The sequence below is a fragment of the Carassius gibelio genome, chromosome B7 (assembly GCF_023724105.1).
Source record: "Carassius gibelio isolate Cgi1373 ecotype wild population from Czech Republic chromosome B7, carGib1.2-hapl.c, whole genome shotgun sequence".
NCBI classification, from domain to species: Eukaryota; Metazoa; Chordata; class Actinopteri; order Cypriniformes; family Cyprinidae; genus Carassius; species Carassius gibelio.
The window spans coordinates 9,016,253-9,034,940 of NC_068402.1; the positions used below are offsets into that span (position 1 = coordinate 9,016,253).

At 35.3% G+C, this 18,688-nt stretch overlaps 3 long non-coding RNA genes across 5 annotated transcripts; 1 reads left to right on the forward strand and 2 right to left on the reverse strand.

Annotated features, from left to right (window-relative positions):
• The first annotated feature begins 9,804 nt into the window (after positions 1 to 9,804).
• Positions 9,805 to 12,733, forward strand: LOC127961467 (uncharacterized). The gene is made up of 3 exons (XR_008154452.1): positions 9,805 to 10,416; positions 11,094 to 11,192; positions 12,114 to 12,733. It is a non-coding gene; the product is annotated as an uncharacterized LOC127961467 (long non-coding RNA).
• Positions 12,734 to 14,456: 1,723 nt separating this feature from the next.
• Positions 14,457 to 16,291, reverse strand: LOC127961060 (uncharacterized). Of its 3 annotated transcripts, none has more exons than XR_008154374.1 (4): positions 16,088 to 16,291; positions 15,866 to 15,941; positions 15,194 to 15,321; positions 14,457 to 15,073 (listed from the first exon to the last, which is right to left on the reverse strand). It is a non-coding gene; the product is annotated as an uncharacterized LOC127961060 (long non-coding RNA). The 3 variants fall into 3 exon arrangements; XR_008154373.1 differs by having other exon boundaries at positions 15,866 to 15,946; XR_008154372.1 differs by having other exon boundaries at positions 15,866 to 15,949.
• A 501-nt stretch (positions 16,292 to 16,792) lies between these two features.
• Positions 16,793 to 18,476, reverse strand: LOC127962655 (uncharacterized). Its single transcript, XR_008154616.1, has 3 exons — positions 18,046 to 18,476; positions 17,872 to 17,959; positions 16,793 to 17,194 (listed from the first exon to the last, which is right to left on the reverse strand). It is a non-coding gene; the product is annotated as an uncharacterized LOC127962655 (long non-coding RNA).
• Positions 18,477 to 18,688: the final 212 nt, after the last annotated feature.

Consider the following 18,688-nt stretch of genomic DNA (forward strand, 5'->3'; position numbering starts at 1 on the left):
ACAGTGTTCGACTGCTATAATTTGGCATATTTCTGAAAGAAAGTGATGTCAAAAGTGTGTGAAACGTACTAGAATGGAATCTGTTGTTAACAGGGAAGAAGTTGAAATTCATGTTGACTTGAAAAGTTTTTTTTTCTGTACTTTTCAAGAAGGCATGATTTTTCTCCTCTCTTTGGTCAAACTTTGGAAGGCACAGAATTTGTACAGAAGTTTTGTAAGAACATCACCCACCTCCAGTCTGAGCTCCTTCAAAAGATGTGCATCTTACAGACAACAGACAACCGAAAATGACCTCAGATCAGTGAAACAGCACTACACATTCACACATAAGTACTTTAAAGCACAACTAAAGCGGCAAAGAGATGTTCAGATCGCTTTCTGCCCAAGCCGGATGACTTCAGGCTTCACTCCCACGTGCAAACAAAATATCTCAAGGTAAAGAAGCCAGAACAGAGACTGACCTGAACCCTGATGCCTGCATGTGTGTGTGTGAATGCTTGAGATCTCACACACTGCCTCATTTTATCAAGACACACTCTATTGAGGAATGCCGCCCCGTCTAAAAAGCACATCACTCACTTCCTCTAAGCCGTTTAAGAGTGTCACCTGAGTCTCGATCGCTCTGCGGGCCCACCTCCATCACTTTGATCTCTTCTTTAGCTAATGCCTTTAATAGACAAGAAATATTGAAGGTTATTAAATGTTTTATGAACAGACGGGTCACACTCCTCCAGCCTCATATGAACTTCATTAGTGCAGTTTATTCTCAAGAACACGTGCGTGAACAGACATTAAAGTGCACTAATGGAATCAAACTTTTGACTGCTATTTAATAACAGAGGTGGTCACTTGTATCTGAACAGTCCCAGGTGTTTTCAAGGTGCTAAATTATGACCTATTTGGGGCCAAAGGCAGAGTGCAACCCTTGACTTACAGCAAAGCCACATTTGCGCAGTGTTGGCTGAAATAATTAGGCTTTTAAAGCTGACACAGACCATTCGGGTCACTCGTACTCACTTTGATCAGAGGCATTAAATAGATGACTTATGGTTCGCAGATTCCCAGAATCCACTCTTCACTTAACATGACGCGACAGAGGAAATATTTACATTCACAATCTTGTTGCCAGATTTCACAGCCCTCTTAACTGCGAGGAAGCCTTTAATTGTCATAAAGTGGTTTTACTTAAACACAGCACTGGATTGCATGAAACCGCTGTTTGTGGTGACAATCGCAGATGTGATGGCAGTTTTGGTTGGTAAAACAATGCAATGCAATAGGTTTTATGAGACTGCATAAGAGTGAAGCTCTTTGCCTGAGATTTTGAGCACTTATGAGTATGTTTGATGCAGAAAAAGAGAGTACCTGGTATCGTTTCAAAATTTAGAGAGCCGTATATACAGGCAACCTTTAAAGACATTACAAGCATGCTTGAAACAGGTCAAATGTAGGCAGCATAATACATTCTTTGGTAAAATTCAAAATTTCAAGAGAAGGCAATCCCAAAATGCAATGCGACAAGCTCAGTGAAAAAATTAAAGAACGTTGATTATAAATATACTCAATGCAGTAGTAACACTAAAATCAATCAATAAATACATTATATAAATAAAATTGGAATAAGAATAATAAAATTTAATTATAAATTAAATAAATTTTTTATTAAAGCATATTTTTTTAAAACAACATTAAAATGCATTTTTAGATTATTTACAAATATTTGCATAAACCACAAATATTGTGTATTTTAAATAAAAATAAAATATTAAATATATTTATTTATATATATATATATATATATATATATATATATATATATATATATATATATATATTTATAGAATATTTCTACATTTTAAATGTAAAATTAAGTTTTAAATGTAAATGTAAATAAACTATTATTATTATTATTATTATTATTATTATTATTATTATTATTATTATTAATTTATTTATTTTTTAAGTACCAACATATTTTATGTATTAAGTATAAAGTCAGTTCATTATGCACATCACATAATCTGGGCTCACCAGATTTTTTACAGATCCTTTTATACATGTTTGCATATACAGTATGTGTATGTTTTGTATATGTGCAGGTGTGACAACACCTTACAGCTGTGTTAGTAAACTGTGTGTGTGTAACAAGCCCAAACATGTTTCCAGTGTCCTCCAGTGTGTGTATGCAGTGGGACCAGTGAGGTCAAACATGTCGTCCTCTCCTTGGCCTACAGTATTCTTCAGCACCCGGGGACATTGTTGAGGGAGCGTGTATACTTACAGTAGGGCCTGGGAGAATGATAAGAAACTTGGCTCAGTGGTAAACATGTGGCGGTGCAGCCTGAGCAGGGGCTGCTGACATCTATAAATAAACCTCTCTGGGTTGGCTGTGAATCCGTACAGTTGGCTCAAGTGGATGATGTCATTCTTGGCTGGCCAGGAACAGTGTCACAGCACATCTGCACCAGCAGCAGAAGAAAGTCCCGCTCCAGGACACAAACCCTGACTGGAATGCAAGACATGACTATCATGCTCAGTATTCTTGTCTGGTTTTCTAATATAAATACCTAAACATTTTTTAATAGAGATACATTTACTTGAGAATGAAACTAACATAGGTTATGCTCGATTTCTGAAAAAAATAAAAAAATAATCTAAATTAAATTAGCTTTTACTTAAAACTATGTCATAAAAGCAATCCTATTTTCCCTTTGAATTAAGTTTATCTTTTATAAATCCATTTGCAGATGCTTTTCTTTGTCTGAAGCATAAACTTAATTTTAAACATAACTTTAAACTTAATTGTTTTAAAAAGGAACTTAATAACTTAATTTTGTATATATATACAGGAAAACAAGACTTAATATTTTATGTCAGTTTGCTTCTCTATTAAATGTATCTTGATTGAAAAACATTTTAGGTATTTGTACTGCAAATATATATATATATATATATATATATATATATATATATATATATATATATATATATATATATATATATATATATATATATATATATATATATATATATATATATATATATATATTATTTTATTTTTTTTCTTCAGTCTGGAGGTTGAATTGACAGTTTTATTGCAAAACAGGCCATTAGTCTTTCAGGTGCAAAATATAGAAACAAAAATTAAGGTCACGCATAAGAGAGTGATACTGAAATGATTACTCACTTGGCATTGTTCTGCTTTAGTGGTGTCAAAGTCATGATCCTTGAGCCGCATGCATCCTGTGCAGGAGTCCAAACTGGCCGGTGGGATGATTTGAGGAAAACATTTTAAATATGCCATCCTGTCTATTTATTATATATATATATATATATATATATATATATATATATATATATATATATATATATATATATATATATATATATATATATATATATATATATATATATATATAATGTGAGTTCACCCTTACATCTGATCTGAAGGCGAATAGTAGGCATATTTTGGCATGCTGTCCTGGGGGAGGGGTCCAGGCCCAGAGCATAGCCCGAACCCAAATAACTCCCCCTATTCCTAATTTGGTATAAATAGATTAGAAGTGAGGAGTTGGGATAGAGGAGAAAAAAATATTAGGAATGCAAGTGAATTACACAAGTCTCGACTGAATAATTATTAGATATAAATATATTAGTCATGATTTGATGCTGCAGGCCTATAATTAACATCAACAGTCGGACAGTTTCTTTTTGTTTTTTTTAGGCCTCATTTTGTGCTAATGTTTCGTTTCAGATGGCTTATTAAAGCTGAAGTTCTCCAGCAGTGGGTGGTTTTCATTTTCTTGTCAGCACTGTCGTGTTGTGCCTGCACTTGCTATTCTTTAACAAATAACAAAATAGCTCACATTAGGTGACGTTTTGTCTAATTTGGCTTTCAACTGAGTTTGACAGTACCACTCTGCTGTCACATAATAAAAAGTGTGGGGAATTGTGAAACAGGAGGTTGTGGTTAAGTGTGGTGTAACACATTTTTAAAGATCTGAGATGGAAATGTAAAGATGTCTGTACACAAAAGGTCAGAGTTGGTTCTTGTGCTTAGCCAGTAGAAGTCCAAAGGCAATCATTATTGACAGCAAATTAGTGTTCATTAATATCTTTACAGAAATCATTTCAGCAAAGCACACACACACACACACACACACACACACACACACAAAAATACCTTCTGGAAGTACAAGACTTCTGGAATTGTTGTTTTCTTGTTTTAAGCATGTTTTAAAAAATCAATGGGCTAATAGGGTAAGAAAAATAAACTTACCACGATATTTTCTAAAAACAAGCCTTATTATCTGCTTCTCAAGTAAACTAATAGTGTTTATATATACATATACATGCCAAAAATAATGAGAACAAAAATTATTTTTTTGAATTAAAGAGACAACGGGCCCTATTTTAACGATCTGAAACGCAAGTGTCAAAGCGCGAAGCGCAAGTAACTTTGTGGGCGGGTCTCGGCGCTGTTGCTATTTTCCCGGCGGGATAAATGGCTCTTGCGCCCGGCGCAAATCTAAAATGGGTTGGTCTGAAGTAGCTTCATTATTCATGGGTGTGGTTTGGGCGTAACGTGAAATAAACCAATCAGAGCGTCATCCAACATTCCCTTTAAAAGCAGGTGCGCAAGTTCCATTATGGATTGCTATTATTATGGCGTATTTACCAGGCGCACGCCAGGAGCGGTTCACAGCCGAGGAGACTGATGTTCTTGTAAGAGCAGTGAAAGACAGAGAAGTTGTGTTGTATGGGGATGGGAGAATAATTAGCCTGAATAATTTGTGAGCTAGTTTTATGCCTATTTTTTTCACATCTTCGTGGCACACCACAATGATTTCCGTCATCTCATGTGTTAATATTTTTTTAGTGTAACAATTTATGATTTGCAAAAATAACTGTTGCATCTGTGTAGATTACATGAGCAAAGTGTATGCGCGTTGTGCACGCTATACATTATGGCCAAGCATGCGCCCTTAAAATAGCATAATGAACAACGCGCAACGCGCCACTGACTTTAGACTAGGTTTTTTCTGGTCAGTGGCGCAATTGTTTAATGGAACAACAAAATAGCACCAGGGATCGTTTGCGCCGGATCACGCCTCCTTTTTTGCGCTGAACCGCCCAGGGAGCGCAAGTTCATTCACTAGTTTAGCGACGTGCTTCTGTGGAGGGAAAAGCGCGCTTTGCGCGGGTGCAAAATAGGAATGACACATGCGTCGGTGTACAAAGTCAATTGCGCTGGGTGCAAGATAGGGCCCAACAACTTGCATGTTTGTGTGGGAGAAGAACGTGAAGGGTTAAAACCATGAACTGGTTAATGCAGGGCCGCGGGAAGTAATTTTGAACAGGGGGTGCAGTGAATTTTTTTTTTTTTTTTTTGACAAAAAACCTATGAGCCTATAGGCCTATTTAAAATACATTTTAAAAATAAATACATTGAGATTTACTACTTTATTGTCATATACACTTCAATGCACAGGGTCTGAAACACACAGACATCAGTTCTCAGATATGCGCAATGCCTTATTAATCTGAAGCAGAAGCAGAATCAGAAATAATAGTTTAATAATCGAAAGAAAACGAAATAATTACTTTCATTACAATTTCAGATAGCCTATACATACATGCAACTTATTTAGATACAACAAATAATATTACAACAAAATATAATATTAATCAAACTTCACAATAACGCTAAAACAATGCAATCGATTTGGTCACCTGGCTTGAGTCACTGCACGTTTATGTCACACGCACCTCCATTAACTCCAAAATCTTTTTACGCACACCACAAGGAAATAATCTCTGACTATTTAAGCAATTTGTTTATTGAACAGTTCTCCACATCCATTACGCAAAAAACAAACGCACAGTATAAAGCTTTCTGTCTCCATCTTCAACCTTTTTACACAAACCACAAGGAAATAATCTCCGACTATTTAAACGTTATTTAACAGTTCTCCTCAACTCTTACGCAAAGAACACACGAACGAAATAATACTCTCCATCCCCACCACCTTCCAAAAATACTATAGTATACTACTTACAATTGCTTGGCTAGTCAAAGCTGATCCCACACTTGTTGCCAAAAAAATAAATGTTACAAGCGCGGCAGCACAATGCTCTTACCTGAGCTACATGCAGGCGGGGTGCCCTGGTTACAGGTGTCCAAATGTCGAGGTGCGCTGTATTATATAAAGATGGATGTATTCTGCGTGGAACGAGCGGGAAACCTCGTTACTCGGCGACCAAACCTGCCTGCCAGACGTTGACAACGTAACTTCCGAACCTGTGTTGATTAGGCCTCAAAATATGAAATTAAAATCCAAAATATACGTAATAGACTGCGTGTGTCAAAATCATTTTCTAAAATATTCATAAGGAATTTATAAATTGTGCAAAATATTTTAATAGGCCTACATTTTTTTTTATCTCCCTCTCGTCACTAGGGGGTGCTGCAGCACCCCCAGCACCCCCACTTCCCGCGGCCATGGGTTAATGAGACCTCGCTTTACAATGACTTCAAATTCCCTCGAGTGTTTTCCTCACTGTGATGAAAGCAGCTTTGCTCTGTGTTGCTTTTCCTTCTGATCAGAGTCAAACAAATTCCCTTTGTAAGTTTAAGAGTACGACATCTCTCACACAGAGACGAACAAATAACAGCGCTGCAATTACTACAGCATTCTGTCAGATCTCGGATGTGCTTCGAGAAACAAATAAGAATTACTAACAACAACACATATTTTAATTAGATTGTAACAGCACAACCAGTGCCACTGCAGCAGGTAAGGCATTGTAGCATCTCACTTCAGTTTTCTGCAATAATTTATTCTAATTGGTTATTTGTGGCATTTTGCGGTCAAATATTTTTGACGCTCTCAGTTCCAAATATAGGCTTATGCTTGTATCACATTCTCTTCCTACACAACCATTCAAAAGTGTGTTATTCACTTAGCTAATTTTTTTTTTACTTTATGCTCACCAATACTGCATGTAATTGATCAAAAATACAATAAAACATTTGTAATATTGTGAATTTTTTTTTTGTAATTTAAAATAACATTTTCTCTATTTGAATATGTTTTAGAATGTAATTTATTTCTGTGATTTCCAGTGTCAAACGATCCTCCAGGAATCATTCTAATATGCTGATCTGCTGCTCAAGAAAATGTCTTTATTATTATCAATTTTGTGCTGCTTGATATTTTTATGGCAAGTGTGACACACTTCCACGCGGTTTTTCAAAGGAGATTTCAATAGAATAGTATTTATATGAAATATAAATTGTTTTCAATAATGTACAAATATTTACTGTCACTTTTGATCAATTTAATGCATTCTTGCAAGATTTAACTAGCAAAAATAAACAAATAAATACATTTCTTACTGACCAAAAGATTCTAATTATTTCAAGTCAATATTTCTTGCCTATGCATTGAATTACTTTGCAAATAGTCAATCAGTCATTATTGCAAAATAAACCCATTTAGAATGATCTGACCATCCCGTCTGGGTTTATTTTGCAATAACGACTGACTGTATATCATCCCTAACATATGTGAGAGCTTCTGCTTACAGGAAAAACATAATCCAAACCACTCAAAATGTGGCTATATGCCACCCACCCAAACCAGTATTTGAAAGATAGATGCCGTGCGTACGGACTCAAATCAATATGCGTCCAGTAGTCAGGCCTGACGCTGCACACAGCTCAATAAATATCGAATGATGATCATTTGTTTGCAGCCGTGGTTGGATAAAGACATGCTGGCAGATACACAAACTCAATGCGACTGGACTGACTGCCGAGGTCCTTCTCTCTCCACACATGCTGCTGTTGTTGTTTCAAGAAGCCCTGAGGGCTGTTTTTGTGATTTCTTTCCCTTTCTCTCTTTGTTTTCCCTCTAGAAAACAAGCCCCTTCTTTCTCCCCCCTTGCTCAAAACGCTGTGCATGTTGACAGGTTGAACAGAAGGTAAGTGGTCTCTCCTTGCGCAACACTGATTACTTCACCAGCTTTCACCCAAATCATTTACTTACCCTCAGCCTTCTGCGATCCTTTATTTACCCTCAAACAAATCCTGCTGATTTAAATCATTAGCTGCTACTTAAATATTATATTCCAAGGTCAGTAGATGCCAATCATGCTCTCACCGACTTAAAGCAACTGGAATACACATCATATATATTTCATACGGCATCGGATCATAAACAATGTAGAAGCAGAAGAGGGTGAAGCCTGTGTTAAGAAGTTTCTGAAATGTCACATCTACAGCTGTCTTATTAGTTTGCCTCTCAAACTCATGCTCTGTCTGCAGTAATCGCTGGGTGAAGATGTCACTGACCTGGAGTGATGTTCTTGTGATGTGGAAGCCACTTCTGCAGTTTAAGATGCATTAGAGGCACTATAAAAGCATGCAGGGTGGAAATGGAGGCTAATTGACAAGAGCAGAGAAGCATCCATTACTGCAGGTCCAAGAGAGTCTGTAGATAAAACACACAAATATCTGTTCATGTGGCAACAACTGACACAACTAACTGACATGGAGAAAAAAAATGGTGCATGGAAGAGATAATCATGGTTGATTTGAAACAGCGGTTATGCCATTAAAGACATAAAAGGCACAAACCTACTTACAACATGTCGTTGTACTGGCTGATGTGAAAGTTGGCTTGAAACAGAAGTGCACATTGCCTTAAATATATTTGACAAATTATTTATTTCTTAGGGTGTAAACTTTATTTAGAGTACTTAAAGGCACAGCTCACCAGAAAATGTAAAATGTGTCATCCTTTAGTCATTCCAAACCAAAAGGAGAAATTTGCTAACCATTGATTTCCAATGAAAGCAAAAGGGGCAATGATGCTGTCAAACTTCAGAAAAATAAGATAAACGGTTGAAAGTAGTCTTTATTCTAGTACATACCATAATATATGCTCACTATTTCAGGTCTTCTGAAGACAGTTTTGCGTGATAAAGAAAAATAAATGTAAGCTGTTTATTATCTAAAATTTGGATATCAAGCCTAATGTGGCTGTCTAATTGTATTTAGATTTAGATAAAATGTGTAATTTTAGGCTGAACTATTCCTTTAAACGGTTATGGTTAAAACGCATACAGACACCTTTTCCCATTGATGCATTATTAAAGATGATCAAATAGGACAGTGGAGTAAAATGTTACAAAAACAAATACATCAAATAAATGCTGTTCTTTTGATCTTTCATCAAAGATTCTTGAAAAAGTGCATCACGGTTTTCACAAAAATATAAAGCAGCACAACTGCTTTCAACACTGTTAATAATAATAAAAAGTTTTTATTATAAATAACAAGTTTCAAATATTAAAAAATGGTAAGTAGTTATTTTAATTGCTTACTACTATATTTGTTCCATTTTTGAATGGTTATGTATTTTCAGTGTATGTTCAAGCTGGTTACCGTAAAGAATACAGTAAAATGTAATACTGATCACATTTTTGTTAAATCTGATTGCTATTCACACTGGACCAACATCAGAAGATACATTCAGAATTAGATAATGTGTTGCAAGTTGTTAGATATGATAACTATACCCGACATTACTCACTCAAAACAAAGAAAGAAAAATCATTGTGATATGCTTTAGGTGTTTTTTTTTTTCATTTATTTATTTATTTTTTGCATGGCATGAAATGTCCTAATGGACAAAATCCTACTTCATTTGTTTTAACAGGCAAATAAAAGGCCATCTAAACACAGGAAAGAGACAATAAAAGACGAGCAGCACTGTTGCTGGAGTGTTTGTGGACAACACAGTCTCACTCTCTACTCGTCAAATGTCTGACGCATGGTCAAGTGATCTGGCGTCACTTTTTTGACGCACTGGGTATACCTTTGGCGTTATTTTTCAACGTGCAGGTTAGTCCGATAGACTTCTATAGAACTCAGTAGCGTTTAAATTTGACGTCTTGGTTCAGCACACCGCAACTACACTGAATAAATAAAAATAAATAATAGGCTACAAAAATATATATATATATATATATGACAGAGATCGTTTTTATCTGGCCCTCCAACTTGTTTTTGAGGTTTAAATATTCTCGCAATCTGATATTAAAGTGATCTCTGTGCCAAAGCTTAGCGCGTTCATCAGTGGTGAGTTTAACAACACTCAACTGCAGGTAAAACAGCACTCAGCGGTGAGTTTGACCAAAGCAACGCTCAACTGCAGGGAAAACGGCATAAAAAGGTGAGTTTAACAACGCTCCAAGGCGCGTGCAAGTAAGCAGTTTAACCGTTTTCTTACACACCATTCTCGCTTATCGCTTATTCATAGTTCATCATCTCTATGAAATCACGTTCAAGAAGTCTCATTCAGCACACATCGCGATACTTGCCATCAGTTTCCATGTGCCACAGGGTCGGTGAGTAGATATAATTACGCTCTTTTAATGCCTGTTATAAAATGTATTCTGTCTTTATTAATCAGATTAGCGCCATATTGTTTACTCGCTGTATTATATCAGTCATCCGAGGCTGTCTTTGAGTTTCATTGCGTTTAACTAAGTGAACACACCTGCTAACTAGTGTGATTAAACCCTGTCGGTCACGTGACGTGCCATAGACTTTCAATATATTCATTTCATGTCAAAGATGTAAATTTGTAGTAAAATCATGGTAACCACGGCATGTACAATAGCAACAAATTAAATTTGAAGTTAAAACCCAGGAACGGGACATTTACCATGTTTTTACCTCAGTAACTGAAGTTCTACTATGGTATATTAATAATCAATACAACAATAAAATAATCATCAAACTAACTTTGGTTGTACAACTGTAATTGTCGTTTTTGATGTGCTTTTATATGACAGATATCACACATTTACTGTACCATGCTTTTGATACATTTTTATGTAAATCCAAAAAAAGTAAATAAATAAAAGGAAACATTTTTCCCTTCCTGCAGTTCATTCATATCAGTTTATATTTTAAATATTTTGCTCACAAAACATTAAAATTCTGTTTATAATTCTATTTTATTCTACCCCTCCCCCTTTCTTATTTTTATTATTATGTATTTTTTTTTTTTGTTGAAAAGATGTAAAGGAAGCAGTCATCCCTGTGGTGTTTGTGGAGAGGTTTTCCTTCAGAAATGGAGAAGACTGAAAGCTGCGGAGGCAGACATTTGCAGCAGGAAGTCTGTGTTGGTTTTACCTTTTTATCAAACTGCTGTTATAAATTGCACAGCATTTGTTGTTTCTTAAACTTTTGCACTGTCCAAATACCCACACTTACCATCTTTGCACTTGACCAATCGATTATTTATTTGACGTATTTCCTATGTTTAGGCCAAGTGTTCGAGTGAGCATGGTGACCACAAGTGTGTGTCGAACTTTTCATGACCTGATGACAGTGGTTCCCAATCCTGATCCTGGAGAACCCAGCACTGCACGGTTTTGGCGTCTCTCTTATCTCACAAACACACTTTTGAGGTCTTGGAGTCTTCACTGATGAGCTGATGAGTTGAATCAGGTGTGTTTGATCAGGGAGACATCTTAAATGTGCAGTGTTGGGGTTCTCCAGGACCAGGATTGGGAGCCACTGCCTTACGGGACACACTTAAGTGTTTACAGAGATTTTTTTTTTTTTTTTGTGATTATTATTCAACTTTGCATTTTAAAAGAAATTCTAATTCTCTTTTCATTAGTCCCTATTACAGAGGACAATTAAATTTTTGGGGCTTCTAATTAAGTGAAAAAAAAGCAGTTGCAAATGATGTACAAAATAAATATACTTTTCTGTACACCAAGAAAACATGCAACACTTTGTTTTACTTCCAAATTATTCTCAGTATCTAATTATTATTATTATTATTATTATTAATAATATTTCACATACATTGGAAAGGTTTCCGTGAGCAGATCAATTACACTACTGATAACATTCCTTTAAGCATGTAATATATTTTTTTATAATTCATATGAATATAGCTTGCTATTATTGACTAGCTTTTAATAATAGATGCATTTAATATATAATTATACAGCATCTTTACAGAGGCTGGTTTTATGGTCTAAAAGTAGCATGTAATAATATTTCCTTCCTTTCTGTCTTTCAGGATTGTTCGCAGATAATGATGTTCTTCTCGATCATGCACAAGGACTCACCTCTTTAACTCTTTATCTTCCCAACACACACAGAAATGCTCCCTTTATCAGTGTTTAGACTTTGCAGTGCAGTTTTGTTTTAGTTCTAAGCTTATAATGAATACATTGTGACCTTCCAGCAACCCATATATTGTATACAGAACCAGTGATCAAAACAATGGTTGAAAATAGTATTTTTATATTGATAAAGCATTGTGTTCTCTTTTTCAAGCTTCATACAGTAAACTTTACTTCTGGTGCTTTTATCATAAAAAAACAAACATCAGTTCTCATCAGGAGTTTTCGTAAAGGACGTATTCATGCACAGCCATCCCCTAGTTCCAGTCATGAAGTGAATGATGTTATTGTCAGTTTTATTTCTGCAATTTTATGTAGCAGGTGTTTGTTTTCCTGAACGTTATCTTTCTTCCTTTGTTCGGACAATCAGTGTTTATTTGATGCTGTGCTGATGGAGGTTTATAGATGATATTGCACACTTGACATGCATGTCTTCATGGTCTTTATTTTCTGAGTTTGAAACAGTGTGTTGTATCACTTTTTGGTCAAATAAATTCTTCAGTGTTCTCTGAAAGACTATCTGTATTTACTTTTTTTTAAAATAAAAGTATTTGCAAAGAATTTTTATTCTTCATAGTGGCAAAAACAACTTATTGACAGAGGATGCAGTGCAGTTATATGGGCAATTTGTCTTTGAATCAGTTTTTTTAACTCTGTTTTTATTGCTAGAGTTCAATTGGTAAAGAATGGCAAATCACAGAAAAACTAAAGTGAATAATTTTTATAGATTTAAAACAAAACAACATGCAATTTAAATGTTACAAGCTAATCATTTGATTAGAAAATGCACCTGTCTTTGAAAAAAAAAAAAAAAGATTTAATGAGAGGAATCGGTTCGATAGAACTGCGAATGCTGGCCATGTGCTCATCAATATTGCCCAATTTTTGTCAAGCTGAAAACAATAATTAGCGCATTTGCATTATTGTTGGAGGAAGGTGTAGACGTTAATAAAACACAATCTAATAGGTAGCAAATGTTATTGATTGTTAACCAATCTATCCCTTCAGCCGAAAAACGAAAGTCATCGGTCATAAATGGATAAGGAAGCGTGACGCCGCTGCTCAGCTTTGATATCATTGGCTGTCAATGTCCCTTGTCATCGCAGGGTTGTCTGTGGTTGGACTATCCTTTAACCCATACTAAACAGCGCATCGTGTTACAGAAGAACGTTTTGCTACTATTATCACATTAGTAATATATTAAGTCAACAATTAAGGGTTGCTATGTTGAGGAAAATTACCTCTTTAGCGAGATCCTAACCCTAACCCTAATCATAACTTCGATGAACTACAAAAAACAGCCCCTAGTTTCGCCTTTCCATATATAGAACGACGGAGGCTTGTGGGTAATGTAGTTTAAATCGTTTTATTGACGAAATGAAATAAATAATATATTTAATGGAAAACTGGATATATGAATAGTTTCATTGTGTAAACCTCTATGATATAATTGAAAGACAGAGTGAAATTTGGTATTTTAGAGGGAGCAATATTTAAAATGGCTTTATGAAACATTTCCATTTATTTCTGAAAACTGTGCCCGACATTATTTTATCAGCATAGCATAAGTAAAAATTATTCTGGTTTTCTCTTTGATTCATTAATTGGACTCTGATTTACAGCCATTTCAAATGTACAGTTTTTGGCTCTTCCGGGGGGTGCTACTGGGCCCCTGGGGGTAGAAGGGCAGTAAAACCTACATGTATGTATTCTCCTCATAATGGACAACAAACTGAGCTGAGTCACATTTATATCTGACAGTTTTCATAGACTAACCTTTTCTTATTCTTATGTCATGAGCAGTAAAGCTTTTGACAGGACATGGTGAGGCCATCTGATGAAACATGGCAAAATTAGAAAGAAATGATTTAATAATAAAAATTATAGATTATTTATTTTATTTTTGAAGTTAACAGTAATAAATATAATGGATAAACCTGCAACAACATGCCATTATCTATTCCCCACTGTTAAGCAGTAATCAAGGACAATTTATACACATTGTGATACTTCACTTTTCCACAAGGAATAATTCATGGAGTACTCAGAATACTATATATATTAACTAATTAGCAACAATCAGTGTAAAAATGTCCTCCTCATCCCCTTATCTGGGTCCTCAGATGCTGAACATCAGTAATGTGCATGCTCTTGGATTTAATGCAGTACAAGATCCATGTTGATCATTCCTGCTACATTCTCAGTTATCCCTCAAGTGTTTGTAACTATAAAGTAAATGGCTTTTCAAAATAATTCATCTAGTAAATCCCTTTATATAGATATATAGGCATATTTGTGATTAAATATATACAATAATAACTTTCTGGTGTATTGTTGTTCCAGATGTCATTAATGTTTAAGCAAAAAATAATCCTGGTAATTAATATGTAGTTTTTCAAGTGTAGAATAAACCCATAGTAGCCTACAGTATCTAGTAAAATTATGAATTTACCAAGAATTTTCAACACACAATATTCACCATATTAATTTTATTGAAGCATAGACTATGAAGTTGATAAAGTAGCTTCAAGACAAACACAATTCAAGGAAAATAATAAAGGATCAAAAATTCATTAATATCATAAATTAATCAGTTCACACAGATGAGTGATGAAATGTCCTTAAAAGTAAAAATAATCCATTCAGTCAACTGTGATACAGATCATGTGATGCATATAAGACATGTGATACTGTTCCAGAAAATAATGATTCCCATCATCACATCTAAACTGGTTTCATCTCCCCATCGTGATCTTCTTCTCTCGTGTCTGGAAACTGTTTGTGGTTGATATCCAGCACTGATGTGGTGTAGCTTCTCTCAGCCAGAGGATCTCTCAGTCCTAAGATCCCAGACCTGGTCAAAGTGAAACAAACAATACAGATTAAGTTGTTTAATGGACAGAGAGCTCAGCTTATGTTCTGTGTGATTTTAGCAGGGTGAGCAACTATGACCCTTGTAGTACTGTACACTTACCATTCTTCAAGCTGTTTTGAGACCTTTTGAGAAGGTTTTTCTCTGAAGACAATTTACCACATCCTCTTCTTTCAGTCCTTTCAAGAGCATCACTTGGTCAAAACCCCCCATTTGGCTGATGAGATCATCTGTACAAATTAAAATACTGCAATAAAAATTTCATTCTGCAAGAATTAAGGCAAAGGACTTGCTCATGAGACACCCCTTAGCATGTGACAGAATTTTTTGCTTCTATAATTCATCTATTGTTGCAGTAAATGTGTCTTTTTTCCTCTCTAATCTATCTTCAAAGTTCCTGACTTCTCTCACAAATGTGTTTTAGTGTAAGGCCTGGCTTCAAACCAATCAACTATCAATCCACAATTTATAATACAACATTTATGAAACAATGAAATAATGTAAACCACTTACATAAAACTTGTATTCTTTTATTTAAGACAAACAGTTGGTGTTTTTTTTTTTTTTTTTTACTTAAAGTTTAAAAATATTCCAGTCACACTTTGCCTACATGATTTAATTGTAATAGCTGTATATAATTTTTTTTTTTTTATTAAGAATAAAAACATAGAAAGAATAAATTACGGCTGAGATGAACAGTCCTGTGAGATAAAATCATAAAGTGCTGTAACACATAACACAGCATTGCACAGCATTGCTTCAACACACACATACCAGAGGACTTCTGTCTTTGTTTGGGCTCAAGATGGCCGTCTTCATTCCTCATGAGCAAATCATTTCCTTGGTCTTCCTTCTCTTCTGAAAAACAAGATAATCTTACTCTGTGTGCAATTAACATTGCTCATTAAACATATAATTAAGTTAATTTAAAATAAGATTCAGACCAGAGCATTTGATGAGTAAATGTTGATTCAAAAATATTTTAAACAAATGTACCTGGGAAGAGCTGATCATGGCAAGATTCGCTGAGACTCAGTAACAGCTCTTTTAGTTTTTAGGAAGGTTTGTGAGGGTTGGCTCTTAAAAGAGCTGTTGAGCTTGAACAGCATTATCTGCAAACAATCCTGTAAGACAGAAAGAAAGAAAAATATTACTACATTACATGCATCTTATACATTACTGTGCGTATGTGTGTGTGTAATTATACAGCTATATTCATATATATATATAAAAAAAAAATATTACAATCTAACAGGACTGTTATCAGTAGTGCGCAAGTCTTAATAATGCCAAAGCGCAGTGCCCTTAATGAACACTAAACCCACATTATCTCCAATACCGCTCCGGAGCTCTATACCAGGCTTAGTGTATCCCATCATGCATCAATTTTTGGAATAAATTGTGAGACCTTTTGTCGAGATCTCACAAGGGGTCACGGAAACCTTTACAATGTATGTAAAATATTAATAATAATAATAATAATAATAATAATAATAATTAGATATTGAAAATAATTTTTCAATTAATTTATTTTAAAATGCAAAGTTGAATGATCAAACTAAAAATCTCTGTAAACACTTAAGTGTGTCCCATAAGGCAGTGGCTCCCAATCCTGGTCCTGGAGAACCCCAACACTGCACATTTAAGATGTCTCCCTGATCAAACACACCTGATTCAACTCATCAGCTCATCAGTGAAGACTCCAAGACCTCAAAAGTGTGTTTGTGAGATAAGAGAGACGCCAAAACCGTGCAGTGCTGGGTTCTCCAGGATCAGGATTGGGAACCACTGTCATCAGGTCATGAAAAGTTCGACACACACTTGTGGTCACCATGCTCACTCGAACACTTGGCCTAAACATAGGAAATACGTCAAATAAATAATCGATTGGTCAAGTGCAAAGATGGTAAGTGTGGGTATTTGGACAGTGCAAAAGTTTAAGAAACAACAAATGCTGTGCAATTTATAACAGCAGTTTGATAAAAAGGTAAAACCAACACAGACTTCCTGCTGCAAATGTCTGCCTCCGCAGCTTTCAGTCTTCTCCATTTCTGAAGGAAAACCTCTCCACAAACACCACAGGGATGACTGCTTCCTTTACATCTTTTCAACAAAAAAAAAAAATACATAATAATAAAAATAAGAAAGGGGGAGGGGTAGAATAAAATAGAATTATAAACAGAATTTTAATGTTTTGTGAGCAAAATATTTAAAATATAAACTGATATGAATGAACTGCAGGAAGGGAAAAATGTTTCCTTTTATTTATTTACTTTTTTTGGATTTACATAAAAAGGTATCAAAAGCATGATACAGTAAATGTGTGATATCTGTAATATAAAAGCACATCAAAAACGACAATTACAGTTGTACAACCAAAGTTAGTTTGATGATTATTGTATTGTTGTATTGGTTATTAATATACCATAGTAGAACTACAGTTACTGAGGTAAAAACATGGTAAATGTCCCGTTCCTGGGTTTTAACTTCAAATTTAATTTGTTGCTATTGTACGTGTCGTGGTTACCATGATTTTACTACAAATTTACATCTTTGACATGAAATGAATATATTGAAAGTCTATGGCACGTCACGTGACCGACAGGGTTTAATCACACTAGTTAGCAGGTGTGTTCACTTAGTTAAACGCAATGAAACTCAAAGACAGCCGCGGATGACTGATATAATACAGCGAGTAAACAATATGGCGCTAATCTGATTAATAAAGACAGAATACATTTTATAACAGGCATTAAAAGAGCGTAATTATATCTACTCACCGACCCTGTGGCACATGGAAACTGATGGCAAGTATCGCGATGTGTGCTGAATGAGACTTCTTGAACGTGATTTCATAGAGATGATGAACTATGAATAAGCGATAAGCGAAATTGGTTGTAAGAAAACGGTTAAACTGCTTACTTGCACGCGCCTTGGAGCGTTGTTAAACTCACCTTTTATGTCGTTTTCCCTGCAGTTGAGCGTTGCTTTGGTCAAACTCACCGCTGAGTGCTGTTTTACCTGCAGTTGAGTGTTGTTAAACTCACCACTGATGAACGCGCTAAGCTTTGGCACAGAGATCACTTTGATATCAGATTGCGAGAATATTTAAACCTCAAAAACAAGTTGGAGGGCCAGATAAAAACGATCTCTGTCATATATAATTTTTTTTGTAGCCTATTATTTATTTTTATTTATTCAGTGTAGTTGCGGTGTGCTGAACCAAGACGTCAAATTTAAACGCTGCTGAGTTCTATAGAAGTCTATCGGACTAACCTGCACGTTGAAAAATAACGCCAAAGGTATACCCAGTGCGTCAAAAAAGTGACGCCAGATCACTTGACCATGCGTCAGACATTTGACGAGTAGAGAGTGAGACTGTGTTGTTGTGGATGGTAAGAAGAGGCTGTATAGTTAATGTGGAAAAGGCCCAAATGAGAACGAGCAACTTTGATGTAAACTAAAGCCAGAGGGGTAAAGCTGCACTTCAGTCTACAAACAGACCCATTTGGTCCCACACCTGCAAGTTGTTAAATATTACAGCCGTCCCATTTATGAAGACCCACCCTACTTGTTAATCCTGTGTACTGAGGCATA